The following is a 19,555-nucleotide window of genomic DNA, read 5'->3' as shown; positions in this document are numbered from 1 at the left end:
GACCAGGAACACACGTGGAAGAAGAAGAAAGAGATGATAAAGTCTGGTCACCCCCAGGTTTGTCACTTGCACTTTAATCTCAGAACCCATTTGGTTCTAGGAAGGGGGCTTAGGGTGTGGGGCAGTGTGTAGGAAGAGAATGACTTTCACTAATGATCAAAATGACCTTGGATTTAGCTAAAATGCTCTTCAAACTCATTTTTCTGCTGGTTCTCTATGTGGAAGGTGTGTTACGTGGCTCTGGTGATAGTAAATCAGCGGTAGGCCTGGAAGTCAGCTGGACCTCTGCTACTTGATCAGTCAGTCACAGAGCTTCAGTCTGTCCCCTCTCCTGCCTGTCTCCTGCCCATGAGGTCTTTGTGAAGATCTCATTTTCAAACACAGGAGGTGCTAAAGTGCTCTAGTATCGTCCAGGTATGAAGTTGCATTCTTAACATCAGACCAGTTCTTTCCCCAGATCTCCAGCTCCTTTGTAAAATCAGAGTTTCAGGTTCTATGAAATACAGATGTACCCACTGAACCCCCATGGGAGGGGGTAGGAGAAGGGATTGGGGATCTGATAGTGGAAGCTTTACCATTAGACAGCACTGCCCCATATGACAAAGGGCTAACATTGGTCGGGCACAGGTGGTAGAACAATATCACGTCCCTTTTGGTTTTATTAAGATGTTGCTTAGAAGTTTCAGCTCAGCAGAGGGGCAGCACCCTGGGCGGGGACTGGGCCTCCACCATCTATGGCTCCTCCCCTCCAGCACCGAGGCTAGGTACTCAGTTCCCAGCAGCCCAGAGGGCAGGAACAGAGCTCTGCCAGGCTGGCCTTCTCAGAGGGCAAGTGTAAGCAGCACAGCCAGGAATGTGAGCAACAGGCTTTGCTGGGTTGTCGGGAAGGAGGGCGACGTCTGGCTTGGCATGGCTGGAGTCAGCGCTAGCCTCCCCTCGGCCATGGGCACTGGGCCCCCGGTCTCAGGCTCACACAGGCCTCCAAAGCCCTTCCCTCGGCATGGCGCTCAGACTCTCCACCCAGCCTACCCTCCTGCCCCAAACACCAGCAGGTCAAGCACCACTCAGAGAAGGGGGCCTTTAGAAAATTTAGAATTCCGGATATGGAAACTACTGTGTTTCACTTCTGGCTGAGAGCTCTGCTCCCAGAGCACAGGATGGCCCAGGGGGGTGAGATGGAAGGGTCTCGTTGTGACACCCCCAGGCACTGCTGGCCTTTTTAGCCACATGCCTGCATTCCTTGGAAATATATTTCATTAACAGCCAAACGGAACATCCTGAGAAACGGGAGGTTCGTTTCAACCCTTAGCAGCACTGTGTGTGTATTTCGTCTGCTCTCTGCCATGCGCTGGAACTTACCTTTGGGCAAAATGTGCCTCAGCTGTCCAGGGCACCTGACACACTTGGTGACTCTGCCTGACCCGGGAGCGTCCTGGGCCCCAGGGACAGGGTCCCTCCTTCCTGACCACCCCCTCGTGGGAGTGCTGAGGCTGGTCAGCCCCCAGCCCTGGGGGCTTAGCTTCCCCTCGGAAGTAACTGCGAGTCAAGCTCCCCACTGACCCCCTACCCCCGGTCTCCTTCCCGCCAGGGCCGCTTCGTGCGCGGTTCAGGTCGGACCCTCCTCAGGGGGTAGGTGTCGGGGAAGCCCCGAGGCGGGCGCCCTCCCGCACCCTCACGACTCGGTGCTGCTCCGGGTGGAGCCTGCGGCCGGAGCGGGGGGGGGGGGGGTGGGGGGTGGGGGGGATGGGGGGGGCAAGAGGCGCAATGGGGGTGGGAAGGAGACGGGGCCACGGGAAGCCCACCCCGGGCCGGCCGGGGCGCAGAGGCAGGAGGCGGCGAGGAGGGCCGGCCCGGCCGCGAAGCCCGTGCCTCCGCTCTGCCCGGGCCCGAGACCTCCCTGCTGGCCCCTGGGCTCGGGGTGGGTGACGGGCACGCCGAAGAAGCCGTCCCGCTCGAGCCGTCCGGAGAGGCCGGCCCAGGGCTTGTGCCTGTTCCCGGCATGGGGCGAGCACCAGGGCGTGAGGGTGTGGAGCTGTCTGGCCGCAGGTCACAGGCTTTGCCTGTTGGAAGGGAGGGCTGCGATGGGGCTGTGCCGACGGAAGGGGAGGATGGAGCCGCCCACAGTCCCTGTTTGCCAGGCAGAGCTTCATCGCGGACCCTGTTCTCAGCAGCCGTGCGCAGCAGGGACACCCAGGCCTGGGGAGTCTGCGCCCCACCCAGGGCCGCTGGGTTCCTGCGTGGCAGCCCTGCCCGGCATCTCCTGCTGAGAAACCCCCGGAGACCATGCTCCTTCTTCCCCCGAGCCCACTGCCCGCTGCAGAGCCCAAGGGGGCTGGGGGCTTCACCCCAAAGTTGAGGAAGCCACACCTGGGGGCCGGGACACAAGCGGGGGTCCCACCTTCCCCGCAGGAGCAGACCCCGCGGAGGGTCTATCTTTTGGAAATAAATTTAGACTAACAGGTTTTACACACAGAATCTTAGAGCTGGGGAAAATCCTTTGCGTCATTCATGTAGCTTCGTACGATTTTTTTTTTAAATGAGAGGATGGATTTCCTTGAGCAAGAGTGAATTTCCAGGAATGGGTCCCTGGTTACCAAAGACTGTTTTCGGGAAGAAAGATGAATCTATTCTGTGAATGCCTTATAGAACTTATTCTATATTGTAGTTCTCTCTGGAAACACATGTACTGTTGAGCTTTGTAACAGCCCTTAACATCCTCAAGAGAAGCTCTCATTTCTCCATTAGTACTTGTTATAGACTGAATATTTGGGTCTCCCCAGCATTCACATGTTGACACCCTACCTCCAATGTGATGGTATTAGAAGGTGGTCTTTTGGGATTTGATGAGCTCATCGGGATGGAGCCCTCATGATGAGATTCTTATCCTTGTGAGAGTCATGAGAGAGCTGGCTTTTTCTCTCTGCTCTCTGCCCTGTGAGGACACAATGAGAAGTGGACAGTCTGCAACCCGGAAGAGAGTCCTCACCAGAAGGCGATGATCCCGGCACCTAGATCTCAGACTTCCAGCCTCCAGGACTGAGAAATACATTTTTGTTGTTTACAAGCCCCCACCCCGCCCCGTTTATGGTACTTTGTGACAGCAGCCCAAACTGACTTAGCACTCTTTTCTTCAAGTACTTCGAAGAATTTGTGGAGCCCATCCATTTTATGATACAGTTTCCCAAGTAACCAATATTCTCTCTATACACTGATTTGTCAACTTTTTTATTTATCAAAATTTTTATTAAAAAAGCTTCCATATTTTTTCCTAATAAATTGTTTCCAATCCAGGTTGTCACTGTAATGGTTCTATGATATTAATAATTTGAGCCCTAATACCCTGCTTAAAATATTCATTCGTGTTATGAATAAGTTCAGGGTTCAAATGCAAAAGTTTTAAAAGGATATACTGTGTAAAACATCTGTGTCATCCCTCTGAAGGAAAGAAGGAGGGAAGAAAGGAAGGGAAGAAGGAAGAAAGGAAGGAAAAATCATTGAATTTGCCCCCAGTTTAGCTGCCACTTCCTAAGGGAAGCCCTTTCCAACTCCAGACCCCCAGGCATCACAAATAAGCTCTCATGGGACCCTGTCCATAGTGTTGGACGTCATGTTTCCTGAAAAGCTGCTTCTGAGACAAGGACAGACTTTCAGGAAGTTTCTTGGGGTGTGTTTTTGGGGATAAACATAGAATTACTATATGACTCAGCAATTCCACTCCTAAATCATTGAAAACAAGCACTCAAATCTATGTACACGTGTTTATAGCAGCAGTATTCACAATAGAAAAATCATGGAAATAACCCAAATGTCCATCATTGGATGAATGAATAAACAAATTGTGGTATATATATACAGTGGAATAGTAATTCAGTCATAAAAAGGAATGGAGCCATTAAATATCAGTTACACGGCCAAAAACATTTTTTTAAGGAATGCAATACTAATACATATTACAGTGTGGATGACTCTCACAAACATCATGCTAAGTTGAAGATGCCAGACACAAAGGTCATACACTGTATGATTCCATTTATCTGAAATATCCAGAATAAGTAAATCCATAGAGAAAGAAAGCAGATTGGTGGTCTCCAGGGCCTGGTAGAGAGAGCGAAGTAGTATCTTCTCAATGGGTCCAGAGTTTCCTTTTGGGATGATAAAAATGTCTGGGGGAAAAATTTTTTTTAATTGGAAAATGATTGATTAAAAACAAGTCTGTGGGGCATTTCTTGTTACTGCCTTTCCCAATTTTGACAGTAAATGGTCAAGTACACAGTAAATGATCAAGTACAGCAGCCATGGTTTGAGAAAGAAATGATGACCAGGGCTCAGAACACTCACTCGGGGATGAGCGTGAGGGTCACCCCACGAAGTAAGCCATCCATTTTAGCAGAGATATTATCCAAGGATGAGGGGAATTGAGAATGGATAGCACAGGAGGGAGACAATGACTATCAGTTGTGGCCTTGAGGCCACCTACAGTAACAGAGGCTATAGTTCGACCCATTGACCCTCCTTTCACTAGTAGTTCATCTCAACTCACCCTCTCCCCTAAAAATGATCCATGGAAACTATGAAAGAGTTGTTTCCAGAATTTATGCAAAGATGTTGATCCAAGTAAAGGCAACAAAAACAAAAGTAAACAAGTGGGGCTACATCCAACTAAAAAGCACAACAAAGGAAACCAACAACAAAATGAAAGCGCAGCCTACCAAATGGGAGAAAATTTTTACCAATCATATATCCTATAAGGGGTTAGTATTCAAATTATATGAAGAACTCATACAAAAAATAGAAAAAATATCCAACAAAAAAAATGGGCAGAGGATCTGAATAGACATTTTTACAAAGAAGATACAGAGATAGTTAAAAAGGCACCTAAAATCACTAATCATCAGAGAAATCAAACCACAAAGAGATGTCACCTCATTCATGTTGGAATGGCTAATATCAAAAAGACGGGAACGTGCTCGCTTCGGCAGCACATATACTAAAATTGGAACGATACAGAGATTAGCGTGGCCCCTGCGCAAGGATGACACGCAAGTTCGTGCAGCCGCATAGCACAGGGAGATCAGCTCAGTGCTTTGTGACCACCTAGAGGGGTGGGATAGGGAGGGTGGGAGACTCAAGAGGGAAGAGATATGGGAACATATGTATAACTGAGTCACTTTGTTATAAAGCAGAAACTAACACATCATTGTAAAGCAATTATATTCCAATAAAGATGTTAAAAAAAAAACAGACGGGAACTAACAAGTGTTGGCAAGGGTGTGGAGGAAAGGGAAGCCTTGGACACTGTTGGTAGGAATGTAAATTGTTGCATCCAGTATGGAAAACAGTATGGAGGTCCTCAAAAATTTAAAAATAGAACTATCATACGATCCAGCAATTCCACTAGTTGGTATTTGTATGAAGGAAACAGAAACTATTAATTCAAAATGAAATCTGTACCCCCATATTCATTGCAGCATTATTTACAGTAGCCAACACTTGGAAAACCCTGTGTTCATCGATGGATAAATGGATAAAGGACATTTGGCATATATATATGCCAAATTATTTTTATGTATATATATAATTCAGCCATGAGAAAGAAGCAAATCCTGCCATTTGTGACAACATGAATGGACCGTCAGGGTGTTATGCTAGGTAAAATATGTCAGACAGAGAAAGAAAAATCCTGTATGATCTCACTTTATATGGAATTTTTTAAAAAGCTCATAGAGGCAGGGCGTGGAGGGTGGTTGAAATGGGTAAAGGTGGTCAATATGTACAAACTGCCAGTGATAAATAAGTCCTGGGGATGTGACTATAGTTAATAATACCGTATTGCATATTTAAAATTTGCTAAGAGAGTAGATCTTAAAAGTCCTCATAAGAAAAAAAGATTTCTACCATGTATGGTAATGGATGTTAACTAGACGTACTGTGGTGATCATTTTTTAAATTGAAGTATAGTTGATTTACAGTATTACATTGTAATAACAATATATTAGAAGCCAATGGTTCCATATTTTTATAGATTATACTCCATTTAAAGTTATTATAAAACATTGGCTATCCTTATAGCTTATTTTATGCATAGTAGTTTGTGCCTCTTCATCCCCTCCCCTCCCCCTATCTTGCCCCTCCCCCCTTCCCTCTACCCACTGGTAACCACTGCTTTGATGTCTACATCTGTGCGTTCATTTCCTTTCTGTTACATTTATTGTTTATTTTTTAGATTCCACATGCGAGTGATAACATACCATATTTGTCTTTCTCTGTTTGACTTATTTCACTAAGCATAATAGTGTTGCAGCAAAAATAGAAATGAAGTTTTTCCTCTCCTGAAAATAAGGAAAGTAAAGGGGACAGTGAACAGGCTAGAGAAGACACATAAACTGACCTGAAAGGGTTAATCGATCCTAGTTTTATATAAACTGTTACTAATCTGCAGTGTCTGTAACTAGATGTATGTTTCACAAAGCTAAATTACATCCTGTTCCTATCACTCCCTAGCTGTCAATGTAAATTACATCCTGCATCTGGTGCTTAAGCTCCCTGCACTGTCTTGTAGCAAATCACCCTGTGTAGCTGTTTGCATTTCAGGAAGCAGATGGCAGGCAGATAAGGCAGAGGCAAATGAACCCAATTGCCGGACCCAGTTACCAGACTGCCTGACGCCAGCGATGCCGGTTTTGAAATAATGCAAGAAGAAGAATGCAGGACCTTTACCACTTTGATCCTGATTACCACTCCCTGGACTGTGATGGCCGCCCGAGGGGCTGGGAGGCCAGCTGGGGCTTCCAGGCGTGTGTGGGCATCATGTGTGCAGCCAGCATCCCCGAGGCCTCGCTCGGCTCATCATCACTGAGTGAAGGTGCACTGCGACAGCGCGGCTGACTTTCTTCTGGCGCTGTGAGGACCTGTGTGCATTGCAGGATTTGGTGCCTCTGCCTGCCGTGGGCGCCTCCCTGCAGGAGGACCTGCTGGACTTAAACGGCCACCGCCTGCGCGGGGTGGACGGGGCGCCGCCCCTGAGCACCCTCTGCCCCCGATCTGTATCCAGAGCTTCTTCGAGCCATGGCTTGGCGAGACGGGTTTGTACTTTCCGCTTCCAGGGGCTCTCGTGTCGGCGCTGCGAAGCGGAGTTTTAGATGGTACAAGGTGGAGGGTGGGCACGAGAACCGGTGCCCAGTGCCCGGGTGTGCATGCACTAGACGGGGCGTGCAGCCTATGACTCCTGCCAGCTCAGTGACCCCGGCCGAGTGCCTTAAGGCTTCTAGGTCTCTGTTCTCATCTGTAGCATGGGCTTAACAGAACTTACTCTCTGTGGCGGTTACAAGGTCACACTCTGTTAATGCTTGTAGACTCTACAATGTAGAACACTTAGCACAGTTTGAAGCATCGTTCATTGTTCCACAGATATTACCTGGTCTGTTGAATGACTTTGCCTGGTACACGCCAAAGCAATTAGGAAATTGATATATACCAGCTTCATTTCCTTTTCATTAAAACAGGGCTCAGGGAAAAAAAAATTTTTTTTCAATAGTCCTATCATATAGTGGAAAGAGCACTGGTGTGAAGGCAGCTTAGGGTTTGAATTCCAGAGTTTATGTTCTCTGTGGCCTGGGCAGGTTTCTTTTGCACTACAATCCCTACACTTATAAAATGACATTAAAAACCACCCTTTCTGTGGGTTCTTAGAATTAATTACGCAGGTTATGTGTGTAAAGTATCCTGGCACTTGAATGAGTGGTCAGAACCAAGGGCTGCTGGAGAGGGTGCTTCTGCCCTAGGTAATCTCCCCTTCTACTGGGTGGCAAGTAAACATAAGCACAGTAGTCCGTGCTCTGGAAGAAGTGGGTTCTGGTGCTACAGAGCACAGAATCTTGTTTTTATAATTTAATTTTTATTTTATATTGGAGCATAGTTGATTTACAATATTGTGTTAGTTTCAGGTGTATTTTCCCATACAGGTTGTTACAGGATATGGAGTAGAGTTCCTTGTGCTATGCAGTAGGTCCTTGTTGATTATTTATTTTATATAGAGTCATGTGTATATGTTAATCCCAAACTCCTAATGTATCCCTCCCCACTACCTTTCCCCTTTGCAGAGCACAGAATCTTGGAAGGGAAAGTTCAGGGTAGGCTTCTTGGAGGAGGTGCCATCCTTTCTAAGGATATGTAGAAGCTCCTGGGGTGGCAGGAGGGAGCAGTGTGTGTCAGAGTTGGAGAAATATAAGAAAATATGGCAAAACTAAGATACAGGACTGGAACTCAGGGTTTGGGAAAGAAATGAGAGTTGATACTGGAAACCTAGTGGGGCCCAACAGAAAGGGGCCTTGTTTGTCCTGTCAGAAGTTTAGATGTTTACCCTGAAGGCTGTGGGAAACCCTAAAGAACAGTGAGATGGACTTCTGGCTTAGAGACTCACTCAGACCTCCATGTGGAAGGCACTTGATTGGGTGCAGGGTGAATTGTAATCTAAGGGTCCCACTTAAGTTATAAAAGCTTGAACTGGATTTTGCAGATCCGAGAGAGAATGGGTGGGGCCTGGTGACCAGTTAGAAAAGGAAGGGCAGCAAGTGTGGGTGACAGTTTACAGCTGCATCTTTTTGTGAGATACAGAGCACAGTAGGAAGGGATTGGGGTTGGGGAGAGGATCTTACTTCATCTTCAGTGCTTTAGAGGGGCCTGGTAGATGGGTCTGGGCCCAAGGTACAGATCTGGGCTTTTTGGGAGGACAGGTATTTGCAGGCATTGGAGATACTTAGGTTACCCACAAGAAGAGCCAAAGAATCATAGGTCTGAGGGCTTTTTAAGTGGGTATATTGAGGATGTTTATAAGCTGAAAGAAAGTAGCCAGCAGAGAAAGGGTGTTAAGATCTAAGAGAGGGGGGGACCTTGAAGATGGCGGAAGAGTAAGACGCGGAGATCGCCTTCCTCCCCACGGATACACCAGAAATACATCCACACGTGGAACAACTCCTACAGAACTCCTACTGAAGGCTGGCAGAAGACCTCAGACCTCCCAAAAGGCAAGAAACTCCCCACGTAACTGGGTAGGGCAAAAGAAAAAACAGAGACAAAAGAATAAGGACGGCACCTGCACCAGTGGGAGGGAGCTGTGAAGGAGGAAAAGTTTCCACACACTAGGAAGCCCCTCCGCGGGCGGAGACTGCGGGAGGCAGAGGGGGGAGTTTCGGGACCGCGGAGTAGTGCACAGCGACGGGTGCGGAGGGCAAAGCGGGGAGATTCCTGCACAGACGATCGGTGCCGACCAGCACTCACCAACCCGAGAGGCTTGCTGCTCACCCACCGGGGCGGGCGGGGCTGCGAGCTGAGGCTCGGGTTTTGGTTTTGGACGGAGCTCAGGGAGAGGACTGGGGTTGGCGGCTTGAATATAGCCTGAAGGGGTTAGTGCACCACGACTAGCCGGGAGGGAGTTCGGGGAAAAGCCTGCACCTGCCGAAGAGGCAAGAGACTTTTTCTTCCCTCTTTGTCTCCTGGTGCGCGAGGAGAGGGGTTTAAGAGCGCTGCTTAAATTTAGGAACTCCAGAGACGGGCGCGAGCCGCGGCTGAGGGCGCGAGCCCCCGAGACGGGCGCGAGCCGCGGCTGAAAGCGCAAACCCCAGAGACGGGCGCGAGCCGCGGCTAAAACCGCGGACACCAGAGACGGGCGGGAGATGCTAAGGCTGCTGCTGCCGCCACCAAGGGGCCTGTGTGCGAGCACAGGTCACTCTCCACACCCCTCTTCCGCGGAGCCTGTGCAGCCCGCCACTGCCAGGTTCCCGGGATCCAGGGACAACTTCCCCGGGACAGCGCACGGCGGGCCTCAGGCTGGTGCAACGTCACGCCGGCCTCTGCCGCAACGTCATGCTGCCTCTGCCGCCGCAGGCCGGCCCCGCACGCAGTGCCCCTCCTTCCCCCATCCCCCAACCCCCGGCCTGAGTGAGCCGGAGGCCCCGAATCAGCGGCTCCTTTAACCCCGTCCTGTCTGAGCGAAAAAACAGACGCCCTCCAGCGACCTACACGCAGAGGCAGGGCCAAATCCAAAGCTGAGCTCCTGTGAGCTGTGAAAACAAAGAAGAGAAAGGGAAATCTCTCCCAGCAGCCACAGAAGCAGCGGATTAAAGCTCCACAATCAACTTGATATACCCTGCATCTGTGGAATACCTGAATAGACAAGGAATGATCCCAAATTGAAGAGGTGGAATTTAGGAGCGAAATCTATGATTTTTTTCCCTTTTCCTCTTTTTGTGAAGGTGTACGTGTATGCTCCTGTGTGACATCTAGTCTGTATACTCTAGCTTCCACCATTTGTCCTAGGGCTCTATCCGTCCATGACTTTTTTTTTAAAATTCTTTTTCTTAATAATTAAGTTTAATTGTAATAACTTTATTATACTTTACCTTCGTTCTTTCTTTCTTTCCTTCCTTCCCTCCCTCCTTTAGACAACGAATCACCCCAAATTGAGGAGGTGGTCTCAGGGAGCAGGATTTATGATTTTTCCCCCTTTACCTCTTTTTGTGAAGGTGTATGTGTATGCTTCTGTGTAAGATTTTCTCTGTATAGCTTTGCTTCCAACATTTGTCCTAAGGTTCTATCCGTCCCTTTTTTTTTTTCTAAATATTTTTTAATTCAATAACTATATTATACTTTATTTTATTTTTACTGTATCATCTTTCTTTCTGTCTTTTTTTCCCTCTTTCCCTCCTTCCTTCCTTCCTCCCTCCCTCCCTCCTTTCTTTCCTTCTTTGCTTCTTTCTTCCTTCCTTCCTTTCCTCCTTTCCTTCTTTCTTTCCTCATACTTCTACTAATTCTCTCTACTTTTTCTCCCTTTTATTCTGAGCCGTGTGGATGAAAGGCTGTTGGTGCTCCAGCCAGGAGTCAGGGCTCTGCCTCTGAGGTAGGAGAGCCAACTTCAGGTCACTGGTCAACAAGAGACCTCCCAGCTCCACATAATATTAAACGGTGGAACTCTCCCAGAGACCTCCATCTTAACACCAGCACCCAGCTTCACTCAACGACCAGCAAGCCACAGTGCTGGACAACCTATGCCAAACAACTAGCAAAACAGGAACACAACCCCACCCATTAGCAGAGAGGCTGCCTAAAATCATAATAAGGCCACAGACACCCCAAAACACACCACCAGACGTGAACCTGCCCACTAGAGAGACAAGATCCAGCCTCATCCAGCACAACACAGGCACTAGTCCCCTCCACCAGGAAGCCTACACAACCCACTGAAACAACCTTAGCCGCTGGAGACAGACATCAAAAACAACGGGAACTACGAACCTGCAGCCTGCAAAAAGGAGACCCCAAACACAGTAAGATAAGCAAAATGAGAAGACAGAAAAACACACAGCAGATGAAGGAGCAAGATAAAAACCCACCAGACCTAACAAATGAAGAGGAAATAGGCAATCTACCTGAAAAAGAATTCAGAATAATGATAGTAAGGATGATCCGAAATCTTGGAAGTAGAATGGACAAAATGCAAGAAACAGTTAAGGACCTACAAGAACTAAAGATGAAACAAGCAACGATGAACAATGCAATAAATGAAATTAAAATCACTCTAGATAGGATCAATAGCAGAATAACTGAGGCAGAAGAACGGATAAGTGACCTGGAAGATAAAGTAGTGGAAATAACTACTGCAGAGCAGAATAAAGAAAAAAGAATGAAAAGAACTGAGGACAGTCTCAGAGACCTCTGGGACAACATGAAACGCAACAACATTCGAATTATAGGGGTTCCAGAAGAAGAAGAAAGAAAGAAAGGGACTGAGAAAATATTTGAAGAGATTATAGTTGAAAACTTCCCTAATATGGGAAAGGAAATAGTTAATCAAGTCCAGGAAGCACAGAGGGTCCCGTACAGGATAAATACAAGGAGAAACACGCCAAGACACATATTAATCAAACTGTCAAAAATTAAATACAAAGAAAGCATATTAAAAGCAGCAAGGGAAAAACAACAAATAACACACAAGGGAATCCCCATAAGGTTAACAGCTGATCTCTCAGCAGAAACCCTACAAGCCAGAAGGGAGTGGCAGGACATACTGAAAGTGATGAAGGAGAATAGCCTGAAACCAAGACTACTCTACCCAGCAAGGATCTCATTCACATTTGATGGAGAAATTAAAACCTTTACAGACAAGCAAAAGCTGAGAGAGTTCAGCACCACCAAACCAGCTTTACAACAAATGCTAAAGGAACTTCTCTAGACACGAAACACAAGAGAAGGAAATGACCTATAGTAGCGAACCCAAAACAATATATAAAATGGAAATAGGAACATACATATCAATAATTACCTTAAATGTAAATGGACTAAATGCTCCCACCAAAAGACACAGATTGGCTGAATGGATACAAAAACAAGACCCTTATATATGCTGTCTACAAGAGACCCACTTCAGAACTAGAGACACATACAGACTGAAAGTAAGGGGATGGAAAAAGATATTCCATGCAAATGGAAACCAAAAGAAAGCTGGAGTAGCAATTCTCATATCAGACAAAATAGACTTTAAAATAAGGACTATTAAAAGGGACAAAGAAGGACACTACATAATGATCAAGGGATTGATCCAAGAAGAAGATATAACAATTGTAAATATTTAGGCACCCAACATAGGAGCACCTCAATACATAAGGCAAATACTAACAACCATAAAAGGGGAGATCAACAGTAACACATTCATAGTAGGGGACTTTAACACCCCACTTTCACCCATGGACAGATCATCCAAAATGAAAATAAATAAGGAAACACAAGCTTTAAATGATACATTAAACAAGATGGACTTAATTGATATTTATAGGACACTCCATCCAAAAACAACAGAATACACATTTTTCTCAAGTGCTCATGGAACATTCTCCAGGATAGATCATATCTTGGGTCACAAATCAAGCCTTGGTAAATTTAAGAAAACTGAAATTGTATCAAGTATCTTTTCCGACCACAACGCCATGAGACTAGATATCAATTACAGGAAAAGATCTGTAAAAAATACAAACACATGGAGGCTAAACAATACACTACTTAATAATGAAGTGATCACTGAAGAAATCAAAGAGGAAATAAAAAAATACCTAGAAACCAATGACAATGGAGACACAACGACCCAAAACCTATGGGATGCAGCAAAAGCAGTTCTAAGGGGGAAGTTTATAGCAATACAAGCCCACCTTAAGAAGCAGGAAACATCTCGAATAAACAACCTAACCTTGCACCTCAAGCAATTAGAGAAAGAAGAACAAAAAAACCCCAAAGCTAGCAGAAGGAAAGAAATCATAAAAATCAGATCAGAAATAAATGAAAAAGAAATGAAGGAAACAATAGCAAAGATCAATAAAACTAAAAGCTGGTTCTTTGAGAAGATAAACAAAATAGATAAACCACTAGCCAGACTCATCAAGAAAAAAAGGGAGAAGACTCAAATCAATAGAATTAGAAATGAAAAAGGAGAAGTAACAACTGACACTGCAGAAATAAAAAAAATCATGAGAGATTACTACAAGCAACTCTATGCCAATAAAATGGACAATCTGGAAGAAATGGACAAATTCTTAGAAATGCACAACCTGCCAAGACTGAATCAGGAAGAAATAGAAAATATGAACAGACCAATCACAAGCACTGAAATTGAAAATGTGATTAACAACCTTCCAACAAACAAAAGCCCAGGACCAGATGGCTTCACAGGTGAATTCTATCAAACGTTTAGAGAAGAGCTAACACCTATCCTTCTCAAACTCTTCCAAAATATAGCAGAGGGAGGAACACTCCCAAATTCCTTCTACGAAGCCACCATCACCTTGATACCAAAACCAGACAAGGATGTCACAAAGAAAGAAAACTACAGGCCAATATCACTGATGAACATAGATGCAAAAATCCTCAACAAAATACTAGCAAACAGAATCCAACAGCACATTAAAAGGATCATACACCATGATCAAGTGGGGTTTATTCCAGGAATGCAAGGATTCTTCAATATACGCAAATCTATCAATGTGATAAACCATATTAACAAATTGAAGGAGAAAAACCATATGATCATCTCAATAGATGCAGAGAAAGCTTTCGACAAAATTCAACACCCATTTATGATAAAAACCCTCCAGAAAGTAGGCATAGAGGGAACTTTCCTAAACATAATAAAAGCCATATATGACAAGCCCACAGCAAACATCATCCTCAATGGTGAAAAACTGAAAGCATTTCCACTAAGATCAGGAACAAGACAAGGTTGCCCACTCTCACCACTCTTATTCAACATAGTTTTGGAAGTTTTAGCCACAGCAATCAGAGAAGAAAAGGAAATAAAAGGAATCCAAATCGGAAAAGAAGAAGTAAAGCTGTCACTGTTTGCAGATGACATGATACTATACATAGAGAATCCTAAAGATGCTACCAGAAAACTACTAGAGCTAATCAATGAATTTGGTAAAGTAGCAGGATACAAAATTAATGCACAGAAATCTCTGGCATTCCTATATACTAATGATGAAAAATCTGAAAGTGAAATCAAGAAAACACTCCCATTTACCATTGCAACAAAAAGAATAAAATATCTAGGAATAAACCTACCTAAGGATACGAAAGACCTGTATGCAGAAAATTATAAGACACTGATGAAAGAAATTAAAGATGATACAAATAGATGGAGAGATATACCATGTTCTTGGATGGGAAGAATCAACATTGTGAAAATGACTCTACTACCCAAAGCAATCTACAGATTCAATGCAATCCCTATCAAACTACCACTGGCATTTTTCACAGAACTAGAACAAAAAATTTCGCAATTTGTATGGAAACACAAAAGACCCCGAATAGCCAAAGCAATCTTGAGAACGAAAAAAGGAGCTGGAGGAATAAGGCTCCCTGACTTCAGACTATATTACAAAGCAACAGTAATCAAGACAGTATGGTACTGGCACAAAAACAGAAAGATAGATCAGTGGAACAGGATAGAAAGCCCAGAGATAAACCCACGCACATATGGACACCTTATCTTTGATAAAGGAGGCAGGAATGTACAGTGGAGAAAGGACAGCCTCTTCAATAAATGGTGCTGGGAAAACTTGACAGGTACATGTAAAAGTATGAGATTAGATCACTCCCTAACACCATACACAAAAATAAGCTCAAAATGGATTAAAGACCTAAATGTAAGGCCAGAAACTATCAAACTCTTAGAAGAAAACATAGGAAGAACACTCTATGACATAAATCACAGCAAGATCCTTTCTGACCCACCTCCTAGAGTAATGGAAATAAAAACAAAAATAAACAAATGGGACCTAATGAAACTTCAAAGCTTTTGCACAGCAAAGGAAACCATAATCAAGACCAAAAGACAACCCTCAGAATGGGAGAAAACATTTGCAAATGAAGCAACTGACAAAGGATTAATCTCCAAAATTTACAAGCAGCTCATGCAGCTCAATAACAAAAAAACAAACAACCCCATCCAAAAATGGGCAGAAGACCTAAATAGACATTTCTCCAAAGAAGATATACAGAATGCCAACAAACACATGAAAGAATGCTCAACATCATTAATCATTAGAGAAATGCAAATCAAAACTACAATGAGATATCATCTCACACCAGTCAGAATGGCCATCATCAAAAAATCAAGAAACAATAAATGCTGGAGAGGGTGTGGAGAAAAGGGGACACTCTTGCACTGCTGGTGGGAATGTGAATTGGTTCAGCCACTGTGGAGAACAGTATGGAGGTTCCTTAAAAAACTACAAATAGAATTACCATATGACCCAGCAATCCCACTACTTGGCATATAACCTGAGAAAACCAAAATTCAAAGAGAGTCATGTACCAAAATGTTCATTGCAGCTCTATTTACAATAGCCAGGACATGGAAACAACCTAAGCGCCCATCATCGGATGAATGGATAAAGAAGATGTGGCACATATACACAATGGAATATTACTCAGCCTTAAAAAGAAATGAAATTGAGCTATTTGTAATGAGATGGATAGACCTAGAATCTGTCATACAGAGTGAAGTAAGTCAGAAAGAAAAAGACAAATACCGTATGCTAACACATATATATGGAATTTAAGGGAAAAAAATGTCATGAAGAACCTAGGGGTAAGATAGGAATAAAGACGCAGACCTACTGGAGAACGGACTTAAGGATATGGGGAGGGGGAAGGGTGAGTTTTGACAGGGCGAGAGAGAGTCATGGACATATACACACTAACAAACGTAGTAAGGTAGATAGCTGGGGGGAAGCAGCCGCAAGGCACAGGGATATTAGCTCGGTGCTTTGTGACAGCCTGGAAGGGTGGGATGGGGAGAGTGGGAGGGAGGGAGACGCAAGAGGGAAGACATATGGGAACATATGTATATGTATAGCTGATTCACTTTGTTGTAAAGCAGAAACTAACACACCATTGTAAAGCAATTATACCCCAATAAAGATGTTTAAAAAAAAAAAAAAAAAGATCTAAGAGAGGAAATGATTGTTCATTTGTTTTCTAAAAGCTGAATACTTATCGTGAGCCTGGCCCTTTTCTAGGATCTGGGGTTCACACCATGTGTTATCTCTTCTGCAAGGACAGTTGAACTCATCCCCTGGTGAAGAGAAATCAGATTTTTCTTTGCATCCCATTCAGGTGTAGGAACTGTTCTGTACCTCTGAAGGGACTTTACTTAACCAGAGTAATAAGTTAGAAATAAAAAGAAATTAGAGCTGGAAGGGACCTTAAAGGCCACTGTACTTAATTTTGCCTAATATTTTACATTGATTGTAAGAAAAATTTGTTGCAGAGCCCATTCTCTTTAGAGTTCCTTCACTGAACTTTCTTCATGTCTTGCATCCAGGGGGGCTAGCTTGTAGATTTTGGCCTGCTCCTAAATTTGCTTCTTCATCCACATTGCATTTTGCCCAGACTATGGCAGAAGCTCCTGGGTGGTTTCACGGCCCCTGGACTCAGTTCCTCTAAATTCATCTGCCTACGGTGGTTGAGTGATCTTCTAACATGAAAAGATACGCCTAAAATAATGCTGCTAATGGCTTGCCCACACAGAGTTAGTGCATACTAGCCGCCCAGCGTGTACTCTGCCCAGATGTGTGTAGTCTGAACTGTGCTCTACCAAGCCTCCTGGGGCTCTTTGGCCCTGAGGAAGGGGAGATTTTTGTGATCACTCCCTTTATCGAACTGGTCCTTCAGCAGCAGGCTGCCTTTTGCTAATCAGCGGAGGCACCCTTACTCAGCCAGTGGCAGCCCCGGGCCTCATCACCTGTGGGATACAAGCCATGCTCTCTCGCAGGCTTGATTTGACCAACATCTCTATTTTCTGTCCCTTCTCACACTTGGACCCCTGGCCTTTAGTCATCCCCACCTGCAGTATTTACAGTGCCCAGCAGGAGTCAGGCTTGAGTGTCTTTGCACAGGTGCTCCCTTTGCAGTTAATGCACCTCCTCCTCCAACTCTGCATAGCCTCGATTGTACATTTCTCGATTGTACTTCAGGGTTATCATGAAGCCGTCACTTAGACATAACTTTTTGCCTCCACAGGAACCTCTGTGCATAAAGGTTATGGTTCTTTATCTCATGTGATTGAAATTTTGAGTTTATACATGTCCCTCCTTAATGAGGCTTTAAGGGCAGGAGTCGTTTCTAATCCTTAGCACAGAGCAGATGATTTTTTTTCTTTTTAGATGCTTTTTAACGGTGATAAATGTATGGTTTAAATCACTCATTTTACAATAATTTTGCTTTAGGTTCTGACAGAAATAAAGTTTCCAGAAGTTGTGTTCCTGCAATAAGAAATAAAGATGTGACCTTCCAGTTGTGTAAAGCTCTTAGACGCTGTGTAAGTGCGTCAGGTGCGCTAAGGAACCTGGAGCTAAGTGGGCTAGTTGTGAGAGAGAGAGACGTAACTATGTTAACAAAGGTAAGCCTTCATTGTGTCCTGCCAACATTTGATAGTTGCTTTTGGGGCAAACTAAAGGGGTAAAATTTTAGACTGTTCCTCCCCATTAAAGGTATTGAATAAATCGGCCACTTTGGGGCACCTGTGTCTTGCAAATTGTCCAATTGGAGATGGAGGTTTAGAAAGTGAGTTTCAGTCTTGTTTAAGTCTCTTCCCATCAGACTGGTCTCGTGATTTCCTACACACCATGTTACTTCCTGTCTACTTTTTCTTGGTGTTGTTCATGCCTGGATTGTCTCCTGTACCTGCTCAAACCTTGGTCCATTCTCATTTGTACCATGGATACTGGTATGGATACATGTACCATGGATACATGTCATGCTGGATATTGTCAGAATTAATATTACTTAAGTTTGTGTTAAGCCACAAACCACATGTTTTGTATACTTTCTGTTTTGTGTGTTTGTTTATATTTTTATGGTTTCTCTTCAAGAAATATTACGGGAAGGGAAATAGCAAGATGTAAAGAGCAAAAAAGTCATCATGATCTTTAAATTGTTAGAACATGTATCTGCAATCATAATTATAATGCACTGTGGTATGTGTTAAAATAGGAAATATATGTAATGTCCTGTAGGAGCAGCAAATTCAGTGGTGTTGGTGAGGGTGTGTCATGGAAGTAATCACAAAGCAGGTGACTCTTGATTGGGGTCCTGAAACAGTGTGTGTTCCCTGTGTCCAGTAGTGGTCTGGAGGGGTCAGGAAGCCTGCCTTTCAATTTGAGGGAAGAGAGGGTTTGAGGTCCTCTCTCTTTTATTGCTCTAGTATACTGCATAACAGCTAATAAAATACTGGGTTTATAGTTGACATTTAAGTCGCTGATTGATCATCAAGATTGGCATGTATCATTGGAAATGAAAATCGGAAGAGTCTTATGCTTTTTAGGTTTTTCTTTTTTTTCCCTTTGTCTCAAAAGTATGTAGTACTTTACTGAGTGGTTGGGAATAAAGTTTGCAGTATTCAGTGTATTCAATTTTAGTACCTAAATAGAATTAAACTGTTGCTGTAAACTGGAATAACACTTTGTTACTGACAAGTTTTAGAATGCATCAGTTCATCAATTACCTGTTTGGGAAGATTGCAGTTAATGATTTTAAGAATGTGGCTATAAACCTCCAATTGACTGAAGAAAAGCAAATAAATCAAGATTGACAAATGTATAGGCTCTTCATCTTATTGTGTGTGTGTGTTTTTATTTTCCTTTTAGTTATTTGTCAAGGTATAAAGAACTCTGTCACTCTTAAGACAGTAAACTTCACAGGGTATAATCTGACATGGCAGGGAGCAGATCACATGGCCTAGAGCTTAAAGGTGATTTTATGTTTAAACTTTCATGAAAACATGTGATTGAAGCACATTAACATACTGATACAGATGGCAGTTAATTTTTGTCTTTTAATACATGTGAGTGCAGCTTCTGTTTTGAAAGAATCTGACCAAATGGTAATGTGAATTGCTGTTGCATAAAAGAAGTGTTGAATCCCCAGTCTTTGCACTTGAGTTTAACAACTCTGTGGTTTTCTGTCTTCTTCCTGAGACAGTTAATCTCAGGTCCATCCTCGTCACACAGAG

At 44.1% G+C, this 19,555-nt stretch overlaps 2 pseudogenes; both read left to right on the top strand.

Moving 5' to 3' along the window:
- Nucleotides 1–4,963: 4,963 nt before the first annotated feature.
- LOC136131622 (U6 spliceosomal RNA) lies at nt 4,964–5,050 on the top strand (annotated as a pseudogene).
- Nucleotides 5,051–6,702: 1,652 nt separating this feature from the next.
- LOC136131410 (centrosomal protein of 78 kDa-like) lies at nt 6,703–19,285 on the top strand (annotated as a pseudogene).
- Nucleotides 19,286–19,555: the final 270 nt, after the last annotated feature.

Source organism: Phocoena phocoena, chromosome 11, assembly GCF_963924675.1.
Source record: "Phocoena phocoena chromosome 11, mPhoPho1.1, whole genome shotgun sequence".
Lineage (NCBI taxonomy): Eukaryota > Metazoa > Chordata > Mammalia > Artiodactyla > Phocoenidae > Phocoena > Phocoena phocoena.
This window is presented reverse-complemented; position numbering and strand designations above follow the sequence as displayed.